Source organism: Hoplias malabaricus, chromosome 5, assembly GCF_029633855.1.
Source record: "Hoplias malabaricus isolate fHopMal1 chromosome 5, fHopMal1.hap1, whole genome shotgun sequence".
In the NCBI taxonomy this organism is placed as follows: domain Eukaryota; kingdom Metazoa; phylum Chordata; class Actinopteri; order Characiformes; family Erythrinidae; genus Hoplias; species Hoplias malabaricus.
In genome coordinates, this window is record NC_089804.1 from 42,603,111 (window position 1) to 42,625,767 (window position 22,657).

Sequence of the window (22,657 nt, forward strand, 5' to 3'; positions counted from 1 at the left end):
GAATGTAGTGGAGGCGTGGATTAAGCTGGAGAGGTTTACAGTGTTGGCTATGAATTGCTTATCATCACTATCATGGGGAAGCTTGATTATACAGTGCTACTAAGTTGAGAGGGTGAAGATCGTGTCATGGGAGGGCTAAACACGCTTGGAGGAGAATGCTAACAGACCAAGTCTAAAATGTCTTTAAGTAGAATCACCAGTATGTGGCAGGGCAAGCTCTCACTGCGTCAAAGCAAGTTTGTTCCCTGGTGTAAGGAGAGAACTGGCCCACTGACATAATTTAGCACAGACACTTCCGCATGTCACTGAGGAATCATGCCAGCCTTCACCTTTCTGTCCTGGAAGGACTGAGTGGTAGGGGAAAAGGTATTGGATGGAAATGGGATGAGAAAATTCCTCATACATGTGACAGACTTGGTGTTCAGTACCTGTCTGAGCAAATACACCATGCCTTTCAAAGTAACAAGAGGCTTTGGGCGAGAATATTTTACATTCACCTTCCTGTCTCACACGAAATGTATGGAAGTATGGTAGTGTCACTCTGGATAAGAGCATCTGCAACTCTGATTAATACAAATATCACATAAAGTTGATGCTAATATGCAAAATTATTGGATGTGGAAATACGGCTATGGTTTTACAGAGAGACGTTGTTGTTGTAATGTAGATGTTGCCTTACTCTACGGTCGTTTGACCTCCCTGACCTCTTGGCCTGTTCTCTGTCCAGTGCTCGAGCTAGTAATGTAATGTAAGATCAAAACGACTGACGGACGGGGGCTCCGCGTCTTCTCTGCCTCTTTGAAACAATGCATCAGCTCCATTAGTGCACATAAAAAATGGCTGATGAAGATATTATGAGTGCTGTGATCCTATCTTAATGTAATGCCAAGTAATATGCGTATAATGAAAGGCAGGGGGATGGAGGGAGGAAGGTGGCGTCTCCTAATCAAATGTGCTCAGCAGCTGACAGGCCTTGTCATCCGCCATCCTTCTCTCGTGTCTTTTCATTTCCATATATATGTGTGAGAGGGTGCTGAAGGAGAGTTGTTGGGGGTGTGGGGGGGTGGGGGCTGGTATCCAGGAAAGTCGATGACTCATTCTTCATCCACCTATCCCCTCCATCCCTCCCTCCATACTATGATTCATGGGCTTTGGGTGGGAGGGATGTGGGGAGGGGTGGTGGTGAAAGCAGGAGGATGGGAGGCCCAATCTCCCTGGAGAAATTAACAGTGATTTTAATTGCGTCGACATCTCCAATTCATTACGGTCCACTCGTACAAATTTTCACCCTCTCAGGTGTCAAATGGCACTTAACTTCTCTGCCAATCATGGCGGACCACCGAGGAGAGCTGAAGGAGAGGGGATGGGTGAGATGGGTGAGCGAGAACCTGGACCCTTATGGTTCAGAGGCAGAGTGAAGGGCCCCTACAGTTTAATATCTCTCTCTCTCTCTCTGTTTCTCTCTCTCTCTCTGTGTCTCTCTCTTTCTCTTTCTCTCTCTGTTTCTCTCTGTCTCTCTCTCTCGCTTTCTCTCTCTCTCTCTCTCTCTCTCTCTCTCTCTCTCTCACCCTGACCTTTCTGACTGTACCTGTATAATGCCTGTGGTGTACATGTACTGCACTACGCAAAAGCCAGAGGTCATTTCATAAATAAACGATTCTTATAATTCTTAAGTGAATATTGTATGGTTTTAATTATAATCTGAAGATAATCCACTTATTAAAAGTAAGAAATAAATTAAAATAGATCAGTGGAGTGGTCCACACCAGTGTCCAGACCTCAGCATCACTTTGACTGTGAGAAATGGCAACCAACCTCTAAACTGAACACACACACACACTGTTGTGGAACAATACACCTGCAGATTTCTCTGAGTACTTCAGAAAAACACAGCTTTAATAAAGACATAGGGTGGATATTAAATACCAACCAGGTACTTTCAGGGTTATTTTGCACATTCAGACTCTTCTGAATGAACACATCATCAGTTAGACGCTGTAACCACGTTGTTTACTGTTTAAAATGTTTAAGTCTTTTGTTATAATTAGAACATTCCGATCCACGTTGTGTAAGTTATTGAATAAAAGAAAAGCAGTTCACGTGGGACACATTTGAATGATGGTGTAGAACAATATGCCAGAAAATAACAACTTTAAGAACATGATTACGGTGTGAACTGCATTTTTAATTCTGAAGATCTTTGATGGTATTTTGCCGTCTTCACCTGCCAACGGATGAAAAGAATCCCTGAAGTTCGTGAAAGCGTATTTACAGCAGGCTGCCTTTGAGCTTTTGATTAATTTCAGATAATCAGTGGCACCAGCTTGACCTTGCTCTTCAGTGGATGCACCACTGTGCTGTGGTCGCAATGACACAGGATTTTCCAGCATTGTGCACATTGCCTTCACATATAGGACCAGAGCGACTGTCCATCCTGATATTAATTGGACGCCGTTACAAAAGACCTGAGCAATAAATAGTAATGGTGCACGCTGCACATAAAATAACCAGAGCTCATACGAAATACTCTCACTTTAATATTTTTTTCTTACTGAAACTCAGCTGATGACACTAAGGTAATGAGAATGCCAAGAGAGGACACATAGGTGTCACGTAAAAATATAAACATTGTGATACAAGGGGAGAAAAATAGACTTGACACCTCGGCTCACGAGCGGCACCAACGAGAGAGGGAGCTGAAAGATTAGTGGCCTAATTGAAGGAATTTAATTTGCTGTAATTGGAGAAATATGTCACTGGGAAAGGGGAAAAAAAAAGGCTCTCGACAGCCCTTTTTCTCATTCAAATGTAAATTCAAATTCTATCACCGGCTCCCTTCTCTTACATATATTCCACCTCGGAGCCTGTCACTCAAATGCTACCGAGGCGACACGGGCACAAAGGGAACTGTTTTTGGCGCGAGGGACATCAACACTTGGCTTTGCTTAATTTCGAGGTCACGGAGGGAGAGAAATGTCCAACACATTTTATTTAATGTCAGGCTTAGAGTCGTATGGTTGTTTCCATTTTATTGATTTTCTAAATCAGAATAAGTCCGTGCTCTGGTGAGAACACACACATCTGTACGCTTTAATGCACATTCACAGGTTATTCGTTGATTTTTAACTGAGGGGGCGGAATAGATCAAATATGTCCCTCTTTTATTCCTTCAGAGAAATAAATAGAAAATAAGGATATTGACACATTTCCATTAAAAAGAAAAATCAATTAAAAAATAAGATTAATTTCAGATTTTTGTTCAATCAACACAATCAAAATCGGCATTGATTTAGTCTTTAATCAGAATTCAAATACGACTACAGCATTGGTGCTACTGCTGTTTTTTTTTTTTGTTTTTTTTTTACAATGTGTTCAGTTCCCAGCGTAGACAGGAATACTACGGTGCCCCAATATGATTCCCTAAGACTCCTAACGTTGCTTTAACCAACATCTGTGACATGATAAACATTGTAGATCACTCCAGATTAATTGCATTTGCTGTGTGCTGTAAAAATTAAGAAAAAAGATGCAGTTTTAAAAGATTTTAACCAAGGTGTCCGTGTCTGGCACATTTCCATGGAGAAGTCATGGCCTGGCTCCCCACCCATGCCTCAGACAGATGGGGAAAATGCAGGGAAAGGTCATGGCGTATTTGTACTGGATCAGGTTTTTAATTATTTCACACTGATTAGGAGTGAAAGACATGTTTGCCATTCCTCCGTTCCGACCTCCATGACTTTAACGCACTGTGTGGCTTTGCTAAGGAGAGCAGGTGTCCAGAGTCCTAATGGTCAGGAAAGAGAGCACGATATTTCAGTCTCTTCAGAGATTAGAGCTCGTAAGGCTTTGAGGTTTTTTTTACAACACTGCTTTTGTAAATGTGTTTCCAGTCAGTCAGCCTTTACATACAGTAAGTACTACTTAGGTACTAGATACTGCACTTGTGTAAGAAATGGAAGAGTGAAATTCCCAAAGCTACACCCAAGCTGAGGAGACCTCCAACATGGACATCCTCAGACAAACACGACTTAAAGATTTAATCTTTAAAAGACAGGAGAAGAGCAAATCCCCATGCTTTATATCTGAAAAACCCAAGTATGAGAAGACGGCTCAAAGTATTGGGTCTGAAAGCATGAGTAGTCATCGAGAAGCTGTGACAAAAGAGTGCAGCATGAAAATAATAATGCATATAATACAGCCAGATCGGTTCCAGAATTATCACTTCTAAAATAACTGTGTATATTACTATAGTAGAAAATATGGAACAAATCTTGATGAATATAAAATGGCTTCGTTTGGAAATCTCTGTATAAACAAAGTGTGCTGTTTGCTAGGGGTTAATCAGTAGAGTGGAATCAGTGCAGAGAACAGTGGGTGGGAGCGATTCATGGCTCAGGGTCAGGGCGCCACATGCTGGGAAGCCAAGTCACATAGGATTAATTGGTCCTCTACCCGTGCTAAATAGGTGAGCAATTCAGCCTGGCATGGAGCAGGGAAGCAGGACAAGCCTCGGTGTGATCTTCCAACTGGAGGTGACAAGATAAAACGAGGGTGACAGCCGGAATACTAATTACCTTAAAGTTGTTGTTGTCTTTTTTTCCCCTCCCTCCCCCTCCTCCTTTTTGCCTGGATCTTTGTGTCCCAGGAGAAGAAGGGTGACATTTGAACGTCCCTCCCGTTTTTGGTAAACGATGGGGAGAATAGTTCCCTATCAATCATCAGCTTTAACACATCTACCATCGCTAGCCACGAAGATATAGGACACTTTTATTAATGACTTCAAACAAAATGTCATGCTTCTTTTTTATGCTCAGCTGTTAATTATAACAAAGTGTGAAGTGTAAAAGTTTGTATCATGCTGCAGTTTAAGCTTTGCTTAAAGCTCTGGGTATATTTGGTGTCCTCTGCTGGAGCTACAATGCTAACGTAGCTAACTGGTAATGAACGCTTATAGGCAGTTTAGCATTATGCTAACATCACGTATAACCTCAAGCATCCACTGTTGTGATATGTTTCTCTGATATATTTAATATTACCTTTAATTCAGGAACATTCAGGAGTATTTTATATTAATTGTAGTCAAATTGATGCCATATAGTCCATTTCAAACCAGACTTTTATTTTGTATTTCTATGTTCACAAGTTATGTGGCTTGGTTTCTTTTTTAACAAATTATAGAAATATATATTATTTTGAGTATATATATATATATATATATATATATATATATATATATATATATATATATATATAAAGAGTTATACATTCCTTTATTTCTGATGAATTACAAGAAATGTTACTATAAACAAACCAACAAATACATACAAAAACTATCCTAATATTTTACCTTAAAGTTCTGATTTACATTATTACACTGCTCTTCAGCCTATTGCCTAATTAAATATTATTTAATTGTATTAGTGATTTTTTTTAAATTATTTTTTACAGAGTTGAATGAGAGGAAATCACTTATTAGAAGAGGTGTCTACAAACATTTGGACATGAACCACAAATATAAACCCCAAATATAGTGTATTATTTTATAGTAACACACGGCCCTTGATTTTAATCTGTGAACCACATATGAACAAATGAAACATAGCAACTCTTTGGCTGTTTAATCAAGCACCTGTAGGTTTACAGTGTGATACAGTGGGATCCTTTACCTCCAGTACTCCTGTGTGTGTGTGTGTGTGTGTGTGTGTGTGTGTGTGTGATTTCAGTGGTACAGTTATGAGTGGATTTCTCTGCTTGTTCCCACAGGCCCAGCCTCCTGTAAATGTCAGCGAGCCACTTTCCTGCCCCCAAAGATGTGTTTGAGAAATGGATCTTTGGAAAGGCCCTATTTAAGAGGTGTGTGTGCGCGTGCAGTTGTGTTTGTGTGGGTGGGTGGGTGAGGCAGGCACTATAAAAAAAAAATAAAATAAAATAAAAAGCAAAATGCCAAGGTACATCACTGGCTACAGTGTGTCGTTAATTAACCATTGTGCCAAGCTTTTACAATTAATTAGCCCCTTAAGCTGCTTTTGTCAAAGCCAGTAAACAAGGCGAGGAGAAGTTAATGACTTACTCACATCAAACGTTTTTTTTTTTTTTTTATTCTCTCACACTCTGTTTCCAAGCCTTGCACCTGTGGGAGGTTCACTAGCCACTTGAGCAACGCTGAGAGATTTCCTTTCATCAGAAACACATCAACAACAGCATCAGCAGCAGCAGCTCAGTTGGGGGACAATGAAACAGAAGCATGGAGAAAGGATGCTGTTATTGAATCCAAATTATCCAGGTCAAGGGAGAATTTGTGTAACGTTCCTATTTGTCTCGATCCACTTTCATTGTGCCGTTTCCCTCGTGGTTTGTTAAAAACAGATAATTATTGCCAATTTATTTTTTTATTTCTGTTGGGAATATGATGCAAGTTTTTCTGAACTTTGATAAGAACACACACAAACAACAACAACAAGGACAAAGCCACTTCTTTTCTTTCATTTCGCTTTTTTATTTTTTCATCTTAAGGTTTGAGGGCCCTGCTGATAGTTTTAAATGCCAACCAAAGAAAGAGAGGGAGAGAGGGAGAATGAGAGAGATTGAAATCCAAGGTCACACAGTGAACTTCCTGGCCATTAAGAGATCACAAAGACTAGCTGAGAGAGTGCATAATATCCTCACAGCTATTTTTGGCCTCAAATTAAAATATATGACATGTTGAAATGACTGCAATGTGCAAGAGGGGTATTCAAACTAGACACTAATGATGCTTATTAATGGCGTGAATGAAGTCTTGACAGGTCGTGTGTCATTTTCCGAGGAATGCTCCACTGGCATAATGGCTAATGTAAGTGGGTATAATTATATATATTATAACCCTGTCTTATGGTATTTTGGCAGCGGTTTGAAGGAGTCAGGCAGTTAGGATGAAAATCAGAGTGCTTACACTGAAAGAACAGAAGAGGTAAAGGAAGTGTGCAGGGTGGGGGGTGGGGAGCAGGTTATAATGTGGGTAGGGGGCCCAATTCTTTTCCACGTGCAAAAGTCTGGACCATGTGTGAGACAATAGCACCAAGTAGTGGTCGGATGGAGAGTCTTGCTGATGGAACGGAAACCTCAGGACCGTTTAAGATCCTGAAAAAGTGTGTAATTCAACTCCATATTTCAGCTTGATTCAATAGGGTACAAACCTAGTCGCTTAAAGAGAAACTGTGTGTGCAGTTGGTTATAGGAGCCAGGAGCAGTGATATACCATTTTCTAATGGTATATCCGTAGTGTGACGTCAAAAAAATGAATTTAAAACCATTCTGAAGCTACGTCTCAAGCATTACGCAGTGTAAATGGACGCCTGGTTACAATCCACAGTTCTGACGATGGACGTACTTCACGTCCAAGCACTCTGGATGACCCTGATTACATGGGAACAGCTTAATTATGATGAAATTCGGAACAGTTGGTGGCGTTCTCCTTGAAGCAGAGAAGGCAGGAGGAGCTGCATGTAAAGGCTGGGAGGTTATCTAACAGGCCTGTGTATGCTTTAAGACGGTATATTGAAATATTGGTATAGTCTCAATGAGAGCACTATGGATAATGACATATTAGAATTAATCCCCACTAAGACACAGAAGAAAAAGGCTGGTGGGTCTTTTTATTTATATATATATTCCATTTTTATATCCTGGCTTGGAAAAAAAAATCTCACTAATTGGAAGCCCAGAGGTAAAGCCTTTCATTAATCGTTAAGCCTCCCAGTCTCGATAACAGATCTGGGAAGCTCAAACACCTCTCTCATTTATTTTATATTTACATTCACCCTCCACCCCCACCCCCAAATCCTCTTTTTTTTTTAAACCAGAAAGCATGAGACCTGGGAAAGCGTCAAAGGGTTTTTTTTTATTTTATTTTATTATTATTATTATTAAAAAAAAAAAAATTCCACGAACAGACAGGGGGAAAAAAGGGGGTAGGAAAAGCACTAACTTATGCTCACTGGGAATTAACAAAGCTCTGAGTAATTAAATCTAAATTGACATTCTCGTAATTAGCCCCTTAATTACGAGGAATAACACAATTAGCCAGCGAGTCTTTGCTAATTGTTAATTAGCACAAGCAAAGTTATTGTGTGTGTGACAGAGAGAAGCATGTAACAGAACAAATGTTAATCTGTCTCATTCAACACAAGCTTTTGGGTATGTGTGTGTGTGTGTGTGTGTGTGTGTGTGTGCACGCGTGTGTTTTATCCATCCTATTCATGCATTCATTCATTCATAGACAAACATCCTCCTCTCTCTTACAGAGTTTTTGTTCAGGGAGCTGATTAACAAACGGGATTTTGTTGGATGTCATCCACACACACACACACACACACATTAAATGGATGCTATGATCCATAATAGGTCCATAATAGCATATTAGCGAATGAGCCTAAAGGTGATGCTAGCATGCTAATGTTAGTGCTAGTGCATTGCACAGGTGTGTGCTTCAGGTTTGTACCCTTTTATAGATTTTTACATAATCTTAAAACACCAGTGGTTATGTGCTTTGCGTCTAATTTTCCTAACAGACAAATATACATTTTATTTAGCCATAATTTGTATTACCATTAGTCCCATTATATACATAAACTTTGAAATAAGATTAGTTTTTTGTGAGCTAGCTAAATAATAAAATAAAGGATAAAACAAACACTTTGGAATTTGTTCAGTGCGTCTGAGCTGTAGCTCATTAGCTGTGGCTAATTTACAGGCGCTGAAATGTGGTGTTCTGAACAGGGCTGTGCTCCTGTGTTTGAGTCTTGTGGTATTTTGACCACAAGCTGTGGCCTGAGGTTAGGGAACTGAGCATGTAACCGGAACCGTTTCAGGTTCGATCCCCAGATCCGGCAGGTCATGACTGAAGTGTCGTGGCTAGTGCTACCCACCGCTCCAGGCGTGTGCTCATTGCCCCCTAGTGTTCAGAAGTGTGTGTGTGTAAATGTGTGTTTCACTTCACGGATTGGGTTAAACGCGGAGGACCAATTCCTTTGTGTGTAGCACCGTGGCCAATGACGCGATTCTAATTCTAAGACCTAAATGACCTCCTTGTTGCAGTCATTGTCTTTTTTTTATTCCCTCCACTGAACTAAGAGGTGCAGTTTTGTTATCTGTTTCTCTTCAGACCTAGCCCCTTTTCATACGGATGATGGTGAAGCTCGTACTACAGACGACAGGGCCAATATAGGAGAGAGATTATTTGGATGGCGGGTCACTGTAGTGATCTTGACTTGGTGTAGCACTGGAATGTGTGGATCAGACACAAGGGTGCTGCTGAAGTTTTAAACACAGCGCCCCACACGCTGTCCACTCTGTTAGACACCTACCTCGTTGATCTACCTGGTAGATTCAAAGATCTCTTACAGCACAGTTTCTATTTGTCATCCTCTGGTCCAGTATATAATTTGATCAGACTCCAACTTCTGCCTGTAACTGTACAAAACGCAGAGGGGCAGCTCTTGTAAAACTGTTCTGGGTGGAGTGAGTGAGTGGGTGAGTGAGTGAGAGAGTGAGACAGAGTGGGGCTAACGCTGTGTGTCTGATCCTCAGTTGCTGGTCTGAGGGATTTATCAGGACGCTTTTATCGGGGGGCTTTGGCGTGTACACTACACCCCCACCCCACTCCCACGTCCTTCCTTTCCAGTGGCAGAGCTGAGAGATAAGAGTATGTACCCAGCCATATACATTCCCCTGCCTCCCCAACACAAATATTTGGCTGCCAGACAGGCCATCTTGGAAGCCAACCGAACATGAAATTAAGCAGAGAGCGGAGGAGCAGGGGTGCAGAGCGACCGAAAACACGATTTAGGCCTCGGTAAACATGGCAGTGCGCGAGGGGAGAAGGGGAAAAGCGGCCAAAGCAGTGAGGTTAAAAGAGTCGTAGCCCGGTTTGACTGCTGTTTGACTCGGGGAAACATTCAGGGGTCCTTTCCTTACTGTTTTGACCTCAAGGGAACCTTAAAAGGATGGTGGGGCCAAATCAATAAAGATTTGATCAAGCTTTAAACACAGAGTAGAGCTAATCGACATCAATATTGGGGCCCTGTCTCAATTCTATACTCTTCTGGTTACTAAACAATAGCAATGACAATACGATTAAAACAGTATGAGTTTTAGTGATATGTGATTGGACAGAGGAGTATAGCTTGTGTATAGAAGTGTATGATACACAAATCCCATTTTCAGAGAAGGAGGGACACTGCAATATGTTAAAAAAAACAATGCAATGATGAGCAAATCATTTAATTAAAAAATATATTAAAAAAAAAAAACTTTTTTTTTTGCCAAATTTGAATTTGATGCCAGCAACATTGGAGCAAGCAACAAAATGTTGTAATGTCCTGATTTGGCTCAAAAACATTTTCCAAAACCACTGTCTGTGAACGCAGCACCTCACTGCATCCAGAAGTTAAAACTCAACTCAACAAATGCACAGAGGAAACCACATATAAACAGGTCCAGTTCATTTAAGATGGAATGAGAAGTGGTGACGTGTCCTGTGCTCCAAACTTTTACCAAAACTCTCACAGTTCAAAACCAGCATCTGTGACTGTATGAAGGTGCATTAGTGCACATGGCAGGGGTGACTTGCATATCTGTGAATATATACACACACAAATTGTGGACTAACGCTACACTTGAGACAATGTCTTTCTCAGTTCACTAAGACAAAGCCCATCCACATTCTGCAGGGATTACAACAGCAGGGGTCCTTAGTAAAAGAGTCAGTTTACTAAACTATTCCAGACCTGGCACTAATTAAAATAATTGTTGCGTTATGAAACTTAAGAAAAAAAAAACCCACTGTAACTGAACTACAGCTGCTGGTCTCCTCAGCTCCCAAACATTTAAAAATTGTTGTTAAACGTATAGGGGACGCAACACAGTTTTTTGGAGTGTGTTGCTGGCATTAAATTCGAAACTGGCAAACGTTTTTACAAAAAACAATTAACCTTCTCAAATTCAACATTTAAAAATGTTGCCTTTATACTATTTTCTATTAAATACAGGGTTTAACTGATTTGCACATGATTGCATTGTATTTTTTATTTTTTTTTGCACGGGATCCCACAGGCTCTCTGGAAATATTTATACCAAGTTTATTAGAGTGAGAAGCTTGTTAGACTGAAAATTAAAACAATATCCATGAAGGCTACTATCAGAATAACTGACTTGGTCCAAATTCCTCCCTGAACCCTAGTTCCCTGGTCCACGTTCATGACACACTCAGAGGTTAACAACAGGTGTTTAAGTCAGAAACTTCAAAACAGAACTGGGACACACTTGAATCAGTAAAACATTAAGCATAATAAAGCTTTTCCTCTCGCTCATTCAGTGCTCAGTCAGCGCTGTGAAGTATAGATAGTCCCAATGATAATAAGATTCCAGTTGCAAGTTTCTATTTTTCTGGCCTATTTTTCTGGAGGGTTTCTGTGTGAAATCTCAGACTGCAGTGGATCATGAGTAATAACATTCACTAAAGTGTGATGTTGCAGTAGGACCCAGTGATTTTAGGTAGGATCCGGACACACCACGACTGCCAAACGCAGTCTGAATCTGACACCCCACTCCTTCCCTTCCTACTGGGCCTTTAATTGGATCCTTATTATCATTCCAGCTGCCCCCAATGATGAATCTGTATGTGTGAGAATTTCATTAATCATTCTTATTCGCAGTCCGTGCAGAGAGAGAGAGAGAGAGTCGAGAGAGAAATTAATATTTTTTTTCTTTAGAGAGAGAGTGAGAGAGAACTGAAGTTCCTAATGAATATTCATGCCTGCAGGATATTTGGGGTCAGCGGTAATCAGGCAGGTAATTTGTAATTTGCTGTTTTCACTCAGGACTTGCTAGAGAGGTTAATATACATCTATTTCAACTGGGTTCTGGGAAATTTTGGTTGAACCACATAGCTGCATTTTAAGCTTGATTTTTCAGTAATAAGAAAGGGCTAATATTTCCACAAAGTGAATTCTGATTAGTCCTTTTTTTTATGGTTAATTGCCTTTTTTCTGAACTGTTTTGGTGGTTTAGATCAGAGAATGTCCAGCTCCATATGTAAATTCATACAGTCTAAGTTCAGGGACAGTGAAGCAGCTCTGAAGTGTTGAATGACTACAGATGATTTTCCATGTTACGTTTGCCGTGTGAGCGCCACTGTATCTTTCTGAATGGAATCTCGAAGTCCACGGGATCTGACCCTGTGCAGTGAAGAGTGGCAAAAATAACGGTGAAAGATCAGATAAACAGAACACATGGCAAATGGATTGTGTTGAAACAGACGTGTAACTGGTGCCTCGGCAGATTCAGGAACAGTGAGCTACGTCCTTGTTTACCCATGGCCATAACATCCAGGCCCAAGGCATTCGGAGTTTGAAGGTCAATCCCTGGTGACGCCTCAAAAATGTGAAATCTGGAGTCTGAGAGAGAGCAGGACTGGGCAGAATGGTCTGCTCGTCTGTTCACAAGCACGTGATGTAACATCTCAGGATTTAGTGTTCTCCTCCAAGCGTGGTGAGCTGTCCAGTGGTGAAGTGTTGGCAGCATTTTGAAAAGTAGCATTAGTTGACTTATATATCATATATCATATATATCATATCATGACTCATATATCTAGGTTGAAACGTGCTTGATTGGTGCCAATTTGGAGTGAAATTTTAGTGGAAAAAAAGAGACATGCAGTCACCATAAGTAGTGATCACCAGTGTGTACAAGAATGCACCAGTGAAGACACTGCATTTTCACTTTCGTTTCCACATTCAGATACGTCTGCTACATGTCGGACTGTGGTTGAGCCGCTCTAATTTTACTTTTGATGTTTTTACTGAAGAATAATAGCCTTGTACTCACTTGGATAAATCATATGCTAATTTTCTGTATATTAATTTGTATTAGTGTAGATCTTTTCCTGCAGGGAGAGACAGATGCAAGTGGACACGCATCATTAAAATACATAGGCTGTGTCTGAAAGTGTGCGAATAACAGTGTTTGTTTTTTTTGTTCGTAAAAATCTAATTGGTTGTGGACAGAACTTTAGTGTTCGTATTTCTACTGGGAAATACCTTTTAAGAAAAATATCGTGTCGTAAGTGAAAGTCAGTTTCAGCTCAGTGTTCTGGAATGTGTAGGGCAGTTTACACAGTGCTGCACTTCCAGAGAATGAAGTTATTCCTAGGAGGTTCTAATAGAGTCGGGGCTAATTTGAGCGTTTGGTTTGAATGGCCATTTTATACACTTTACAGATTCAACCATTTTCTCGTCCACACTGGCTCTCCATGGCAGCCATTAAGCAGATGCTCTGTGTCTTATTTATAAAGCGAACCCAATTTCAAACACATCCGAGGGGTTAAAAAACTTCAAACTGCCGCCTCTTGCAAATAAAACGAAGGGGGAAAATTGTCCACACTCTCCCTTCCCCACTATCTCCCTGTCCAAATAAGAGCAGAGACCTAGTTTGCGAGGACGAGGCTAGCTTTTGAACATGAAAGAATCCAGTGTGTTTTCACAGCGTCTGTACTTTGGAGAACTTGGGCCCCAAAAGGTTTTTTGCCTATTCTTTTTGAAATTATGCCCACCTGGCATCATTTAAAGTTGCCTAATTAATAATTAATCAATACATTTTGAGATGATTAAAATTCATGAAAGGAAAGTGTTTTTAAAATAATGTCCAAAGCCCCAAGGGAGGTTAATCGGTTTGAAGCAGTCGCTAGATCTCGCTAAAATAATTAATTGCACCTGAATGTTTAGCAAGGTCAGAGAATGGTGGCTGGGTGCCTGAGGTGCGGCGGTGTTTATAACATCACTGGATAGTGCACGCAAAGGAGGGGGGAGAAAAAAGGAAAGAAAAAAGAAACCAACATTTTCATCTAGAAATTAATTCAGGAGCCGAGGCTGGAGGCCTCCCCTCACCCCCCGCGAGAAACAAGCACCGCTTTCGTTCCACTTTGATCAGTGCCGCTGGAAGCAACCTGATTTGTAACTTTTGGAAAGGGGAGGGGCTGCGAATGTGGGGAGGAGGGAACGTGAGGAGGAGGAGGAAGAGTGGGAAGGTTGGGGAGAGGGAGATTATCTCAAGAAAATCACATCTTTGTTTGTGGCTGGAATTAGATGCTTGACTTTTCTTGAGAAGCAGGTTGAGGAGGGTTCACACAGTTCGCTTCCATTTAAGTGTTTATCAAAAGCTACTCTCTAAATCCAAACATTTGGATTCTAAACAAACATAAACACCATGTGGTTAAGGGGAACTGCACCCACATTTGGGGTTAAAATAGAAAAAAAAAGTCTTCTTTGGAAACTTTGGAGTCTCTTGTAATTCTCCAATATTATTTACAAAAATGTTCATTTTATTGGACGTCTGGCAAAAATGACATTTCTTGGCTTTTAAAACAGATATTACCTTTAAATTTGTGTATTTGTTAAAAGCAAATATTAAAACAAAACTAGCCTGTGGTTGATGTTAGAAAGAAAATGTTTATTTCATTAATGTGTCCGGCCAAATAATTTTACTGGAAACACTCCTGAAATTTCATTCTTGTGTTCTATAAAATAATAATATAGACATTAATGTGGTGTAAAATCTAGTGTGAATTAATCTACCAACGATTCAAAACAAACGCTCAGTAATTAGCTTCGATTAAAGTCACCAACTTCTGGAAAATGAGTCAGATATTTTATAAAAACATATCTTTTAGGTTAAATATTTCTTATAATTACATTTTTAAATAAATTTAGGCTGTTGTATCATTATATTCCCAAGTTGTTTATTAATTCTCAAAGTGACGGGTCCAGGACCTGGGTTTGATCCCCACTGCCGCTCACTCTTTCAGAGTTTGTTGCGTTCACCGAGTGTCGTTGCCTGCTTCCTCCCACAATCAAAAACACATTTTAGAAGGTGGATTTTCTGTGTGAAGTTGTCCACAGTTGTGAGTGAGTGACGCACAGAGACACTGTGTGGTTGGACCCACCGTCGCCTGGATCAGGATGAAGTGGTTACACTTTACATTTTTAAATTTGTGAATTGAAAAAAGCATAAAAACCTTTGTGAAGGTTGTGTAAATGTGTAAATGTGTAAATGTTTCCGAACTTTATACGCTGTTGTTAACATTAGCGAATATATAGGAGCAGTCCACTAAACTTCACTTACAAAATCAAAATGTCTTTAACGAAGGGTATCCAAAGTTTTGCACATGATTTTATATCCAAACTTATCCAAAAAGATCGGACCAGTGGTGAGACCTGAAAGGCATCGTTTCTGCCTGCGTTGCCTTACCTTAGTCAGTCCGGCTCTGACTTGCATGCTGTAGCACTCACTTAATATGTTCAGCGATGATTCCAAATAGTTGTAAGCATCCCCTTGACTGGGCTTTCATGTTCCCATCCTTTAGCATATAACCCTCATTAGCCTCTCCATTCAGCACTAGCTGTGGTCCCACATCCCCCATTCTGTCAATTACGGCCCTCTTGAGGAGGGAGGCATGAAGGCCTGCAACATGACAGCTTCCTTAACCCCCCCCAAACCCTCGTAACACAGTGTCCACCAGGAAAGCCTCCTCGCTCATTTGCCTCTCAAACACACAAACGTGTGTCAATCAGACATTCATCTGGATCCCCTTTTACCGCATCGTTATTCCGAGGTGTTAGTGGATCATTTCAGTTTTGGTTAGCAGCCCGCGGTAGCTCTCGTTTATTTATTTATTTATTCTTTTTTCTTTCTTTAGCGATCACTCTCTCTCGCGCTGGCTCCTCAGGTGGGATTCGCTGTTGCGTTAGTGTGTTATATAAAAAGCTGTCCATGGCCTGTAAAGCTCTCAAGCAGCCATGCTTAAAGAAAAGAATAGAGAAGAGTGGTCAAGGTCGAGCCCAGAGGACTCTTCTTTAGAGCTTCAGCCCGACTCTCAAAGCCACGCTCTTGGGCCTCTAAAGCCTGTCTGTACTGGTCATAATGCTTTCACTCATATGGAGTTTTTTTCTTTAACTCACCCAATGTACGTTTTTGCCACTTACAAGTTGTTGTTGTTTTTTTAGGGCACTTTTTTTGGTTCCTTTTGTCATCCTCCTAAAATTATGTAAGTAGCTTCAGACAAAAATTCAAAAAGTGTTTTACAAAGTCACAACTGTCAAGAATCAGACCAGTAAAAAAGATAATAAATAAGAACAACAATTAAAAACATAAAAGGCATTTAAAACAATTAAAGCGGTAAGAGAAAGAAACATGATTAAAATGATTAACAACTAAAATAATATGATTTTAAAAAAGGGGTAAATTAGAATATAAAACTGTGGACAAACTAAAACTGCCCTTATTGATTTAAGTGTCTAAATTGTGGGCTCTTCTGATGTTCTGTGTCTGCTGGTTTCATTTAAGAGTGGCACAGGAGTTAACCACTGCTTCTTCATGTTTAGTCTTCACTTTAGACCGGGCTAACTGACTAGTTCCTGAAGATCTAAAGGTTCTGCTCGGCTCATGTCTCTGTAACAGATCTGAGAAATACGCTGGTCCTTGGTCATTAAGACATTTATAGACCAGTAACAGACTGCTCTACGGTGTAAGGATTTAAGCTTTTCCTGCGACACATTTCTAAACAATGGTTCTACAAGGGTTCTTTATTAATGGAAATGGTTCTGTAGAGTCTTGAGAGGTTTTGCAGGATTAAAGGTTTCTTTGCATCGTGAAGGGGTTCTTCAGATTGGTAGAGAATGTGTTATTGATGGTTCTATAGAGCATCTTTCAAAAAAGGGTTCTCTACGGCAAACTTGACATCGTAACATCAGAACCCATTTTGGTGCTGTATAGAACCCTTAGATAAAAGGGATGTAGCATATCCTCAATCAGTCTGAAGAATCCTTTCACGATGCAAGGAACCCATTAATCAAGCCGAAGGTCCTTCAAGTGTTCAGGGTTCTAAATAGAAACTCTTTCGTTAATAAAGAACCCTTGTAGAACCGTCATTTTCATCAAGAATGTAGTGAGAATCCTGGCAGCTTCGTTTTGAATCAGCTGAAGTGGGTTAATGGTCTTTTTGGACGGATTACAGTGATCAGTTCTGTTGGAATCAAAGCATGGGTACGTTTTTCCTGGTCTGATTTAGCCAGTCCCGAATGTTATTGATGTTCTTAAGGTGATCAAATGCTGGTTGAGAAACTGTTTTAACGAGACTTAACTAAAGCAGAGTTCTGAGTTCATTAGTACGCCATGGTTTTGAGCAACTTTACATTTGAAAGCTCTCGAGTCCAAGCATTCTTTGACAGATTCTTTGTCCCAGATGTAAAATGGCTGTGTTCCAGTTGAGTATTTTATTCTCAGCGAATCTGAGCACAGTGTGAGCCTTTACTGAGATCTCAGATAACATTCCTGGACTCTTCTTTGTCTTCTCATCTCCTCTCATTGTTGTGTAGAAGACTACAGAGATGTATAGGAGCTGCATTCCCTTTTAACGGCTGGCCTCAGATTTAAAACTCTGCTGCTCGTTTACAAAGACAAGAATGGATCAGTCCCTCGCTGATTATGAGAGTGTTCAAAATCTGATCTCCCGTCATGAAGACTCCTCTCTGTCCTCGCGCTCTTCAAGCGAGGCCCTCACTTTCTTCAAACACAGACAGAAGTCTCACATCTTTGTGCAGTATTTAAACAAACACTAATCCAGGACTTATTCAGACGTCTGGGATCTGCTGCGTTTCACTGTTCTGGGTATCAGCGCTTACAGAAGTGTCCTGTTGCACTTATGACGTCTTAATTTTGTGTTTTCCTCTTGTGAGTTCATCAGCACTGGTTCCTTATTTCATTGGTGTTTGGACTGTGTTCGCAGACTGGGACATTTTCTTTTGATCTTGCCGTAAATTGAACTAAATTCTAAGACTGAACTTTGTAGGATCTGAGAAAATAACCCCAAGTCTCTCACAAAAAAAAAAATAGTTTGAGGACATTATTTATTCTTTTTTTTGGATGCTCATCACCTCTCAAGTCTGAATTTCTTTTGAAATCATGGGTGTTAAGGGGTGGTTTGTCCCTCTTCAGAGCAATAACAGCTTTACTTAAGGTACTTAAGGTTCAAAGTTTGTGTCCAACTTTTTTCTGCTTCCTGAAATCCCCGAATGTTGTTCTGAGAAAAACAGCTGCTTTGTTTCATATGAAAACAGTCTATTTTCATGTCTATCAGTGGTGATGTTAGTGTCGCTGCCACACAGCTCCAGGCCCCTCAGTCCTCACCTTAAGTCACTGTTGCATTGTGGGAGCACCCAGGGTGCTGCACTGTTTGGTGCACTTCTGGTGCTGGCCCACTAATGATGGGCTTCAGAGTATTCACTGGTTCTGCTCCCATCTTCCTCAATAGACTCTTAAAACCATACGTTAACGCCCGCCCTCTCCGTTCCTCAAAGGAGCATCAACTAACACGGCCAACCCCCCGTACAGGTCAGTCGAGGCTATTCTCATCTCTGGTACCACGCTGGTGGAACGAGCTTCCAAGCACCATCAGAGCAACAGTAACCCTCTCTGCATTCAAGAAATCCTTGAAAACCCAGCTCTTCCGAGAGTATCTCTTGCACTGAAAGTCTTTCTTTAATGCACTTATTACTTCCTGTGGCATATTGCACTCAATGTAAGGTAATTTGTATAAATCGTGCTGTAGTTCGAATGTTAGATCCTCTTTTGTAAGTCGCTTTGGATAAAAGCGTCTGCCAAATGCATAAATGTTAATGTAAATGGTCCCAAGCCTGAGGGAAATGAGATGTGGCTTGTGTCAAAAGCGTCACCTGCAACTCTTAAAAACAAAGGTGTTACGCGTTAAAACAAAGGGTTCTTTGAGCAATGCCATAGAAGACCCACGTTTGGTTCCATAATGAACGTTCAAGGTCCTTTACCCATGTTTTAACCATGTTTTTATTAATGGATCCAAATATGGTTCTTCTAAGTCATTCCTCAAAGAACCTTCTGTAGCATCTTTATTTTTAAGAGCGTGGGGTAAAACTTGTGACAAATAGTGATCTTTCACAGAAGCAGCCGAAATACCAACAACAAGAACAACACTTCCTGTTCTCAGTGGTGGCTTCTTAGAGTGGGGGTCCTCCTAAAGTTACATAGTGCAGTTTCCGCAGTGCAGAGCCCAGAGTAGCAAAAACAGGGGCTCTGTTCTCCCTATTACAGGTCAGAGAAGCATCACGATGACTTTCCAGCTGTCATTTTAGAGTAGAAATATTACCTGATGTTCCTTTAATATCTTACATTAGTATCTAAATGTAGAGGATTGTCTCGTTTCTTTATTGTCAATAATGATATTGACAACTGTATAATGAGAGAAAAGACATATGGCCACTGTGTTTTGTGGCGTGTTGTACATAGAACCTCCCTAGGGGGTAAATTCCTGTAGTAAATCTAGGGTCTAGGCATTAATTCTAGTGAATCTATGCCTCAGAAGCGTTAGAGCCCTTTATTTTTAAGGGTAGTAAAAGAGGATGGATTGCAGCGTTTAAGACATGGGTTGCCAGTGTTGTCCAGGGAAAATCAACATGAAAGTAGGCACTGAATGTGATTAGCGCTTAAAATAAACACTGACTGCTCTTCGTCTGAAGCAGGCCTGGGTTTATGTATATTATCGCACCTTCATGCATTATATATAAATTCATGCTACATACCCAGGTTCAAAGGCCTGGCACCCATGAGGGTTGGGGAGTCTTTTAAAGATATGTGCTCGCTTAATCACTCAAGAAACGGCCCCCTTGAGCGAGCCTAATATTATAATTAATTAATTCCGCGAAAAAAAAAGAGGGTATTAAATTCCCTCCCTCGAAGGATATTATCTGAATTCATTGACCTTTTAGGAAATCGCCTTCTAATTGTAACCAGGTTTCGTTGCATTTACAGAATAACTTTGTGTTTCCCTCCTCCTCCTATCTCTCCGCGTCTCTACTTCTGCTTGGGCTTTTTCAGGGTAATGATGATATTGAAGGGGGGCTCCTGTGAGGTGTTAAGATCTCGCTGGTACCGAGTCATCCCTGGCTTTATCTCCTTCACAGGAGTGCGTTTGTGTGAGGGGAGGAGGGGGGGGGGGGGGGGGGGCTTTTCTTATTACCCGCAGCCTGGAAATAGATTGGGCCTCTGAGTGGCAGTGTATCTCTGAGGACGAAGGGATCTTCTCATGTAAGAATCTCAACACCCAGCCACTCACAGTGAGAGCAAGGGGGAAAAAAAGTTCAGCAACTTTCAGAGCTTCACACTCCAGAGCGAGGGAGCGAGCGGGTTTAAGAAGGATTGGTACGTGGCAGATTTATTTTATTTTATTTTTAAATCAGCAGATATGAGCAAAGGGATTATACACGGCCTACTGTACCACGCTTAATTCAGTCCGAGATTGGCGTCCCAATGAATGAGATACAACGAATATGCAAAGGTGGCTTTAGATTTTTTTCTTAAAGGTTGACTGTGTCACAACTGAGTGATAATGTGGCTTTGTTGGAGAAAGTAAAGTTTCGTCAGGTGTTTTATATGTAAATACGCTGATTTTAAGATGCTTATTGCTTTGATACAAGTTTGGTTTACATGATAACACTGGTTAGACATGGCACAATACCAGTCATTTTCATTTTCCTGATGTCGGCATGACCGCTGAATCAAATCATCTGCAGTGAGTGAATCTAAAATCATGGAAGGATCTCTTGTGTCTCGTGTGTAGATCTCATAGCCACTGGTGCCTTTTCCACTTCATGAGATTGGCTCGACTCGGCTCTACCTGCTTTCTACAGCACAGCTCCCCTGTCTTTAATGGAGTCGGTGACGTCACAAAACCCTGTCTTTAATGGGAACCGCAAGCTTCACGTTAGGCAGTAACGTTAGGTGCTTTATTGTTTGTTTTTTTTAACACGGCTCCACTCCCAAGTTCTTCTTGTTGCATGTCTGGCTTTCGCTGGAGATTTTCACTGGCCTCCGACCCAAGGAGCGTTTGAACCTCCTCAGAACCCCTCGGGGGAATGTTACCAGCTGCCATTGGGAGTCAGATTAAAAACAAACGTGAAAACTGCTGTAAATTCAGAGATTTTTACAAGCGACAAATTTGTGCTGGAGATCTGCATTTTGTGGTGATTGACAGGTCTCTCTGGCCAATCAGTGCTCTGCAGATTTTACATCTCACTCTTTAGTACCTACTCAGCTCCGCTGGAACCATAAAGGAGCAGGGATTAAAAACATACCCGGTTCCAGGACCAGGACCAGATTTGGAAAAGCAGGAGAGCCGAGCCGAGTAGGTTCCATGCAATGAAAAAGTGGGTAGATCTAATATCTACAGCGGTTGAATCTCATATTTACTACAAGGATGGATGGATGTTATGGTCCTAATGTTTGTGGATCTCAACTTTAATGGCTGGACCTCATGTCTACTGTGGCTAGATGTTGTGGAGCTCTGATGGGTGGCTCTTATTCTACGCGTGGGTCTCATATCTACAGTGTGTGGGTCTCATCTATAAAGGGTGTCAGAGATGACAGTCATCTCTTATTGGTGGATATCATATCACAATTTGCTGTGGTCAAGTCTGTGATGGGTGGATCTCATTATATAATTGACGAGTGAGCCACGATGACTGGGTGTCCTCCATGACGGGTCCTCCATCTTTTATCTGCGATGCGTGGATCTCATGTCATTGAAAGGTGGATGTTGTATCAGTTGGATTTTATATCTTTAATTGTTCTCATGTCTTTTTATTGTTCCTTTTCGTGCCTCTTGTGAGGAAAGAGAGATCAGCACCAAAAGAGAGATCGTTTCCTCTACTTCCTCAAAGACTCTTAAAAAAATATTGAAAATATTGCTTCTAGTAATAACATAACATCACTGTGTGTGTGTGTGTGTAATATATCAGGGTAGATTTGTTATAGAGTTTTTTCAGTTTCATTGTTTTTTAACCCAACGTCTGATCCAGGATTTTCTGCTGATAACAGCCCAGTGCCAGGACCCTTCAAAATCAATATGCCTCCAATTTCAAAACCAGTTGCATCTGAAATGAAAAAAAGATTTACACCATTCTATTACAGAGATATAAAATATAACACAGACCTCTTTACCTTTGTGAATGATGGCATTGCATGGCTGCGTCTGAGAGAGGAGTGTAGTAAATAAAGCTTAACGTCTCGCTTAAGGCATTTTCACCTGCGCTCTACAATACTGCTACTCTCACCGTCCTTAACACAGTCTTCTTCTGGGTCAAGCACCAGTTGAATAAACATGAGTCAGTCTCTCTCTCTCTCTCTCTCTCTCTCTCTCTCTCTCTCTCTCCACACACACTCTTTCCTTTTCCTTTTCCGGGGGGTGGGGGGGTGCTGTCAAAGTTAACACATCAATAACGGCATGAATTATTAACAGCACTAATTATCTATTGACTAATGTTCCTACTTTGGACTTTGCATTAACGCCATTTGTATTCGTCCTAATAATAATTCACAAATTATTCTGATATTGTTTCTCTGCGCATATTAATGCATATAAATACTCACCGTCCGTTTAAATTGCTTTTTAAATGGGTTTCTACAGACTTCCAGTGTATATATCATCTCAAAGTTCAGGCTCAGGACTTTTCACTCAGGTTTTCACTCGTAGATGAATCCTGACTGAGTTTAGATTCGTTGGTTCAGAAAAGACCCAGATGACAGGGGTCCAGTTTGT

General features: G+C 40.8%; 1 long non-coding RNA gene across 3 annotated transcripts in view; it reads left to right on the forward strand.

Annotated features, from left to right (window-relative positions):
- The window catches only part of LOC136697778 (uncharacterized), an 85,144-nt gene that overhangs the window by 28,164 nt on the left and 34,323 nt on the right, over positions 1-22,657 (forward strand). For all 3 annotated transcript variants that reach the window (XR_010802748.1, XR_010802749.1, XR_010802747.1), the window contains one exon: positions 5,764-5,853. This is a non-coding gene — a long non-coding RNA (uncharacterized lncRNA). The remainder of the gene's footprint in view (positions 1-5,763; positions 5,854-22,657) is intronic.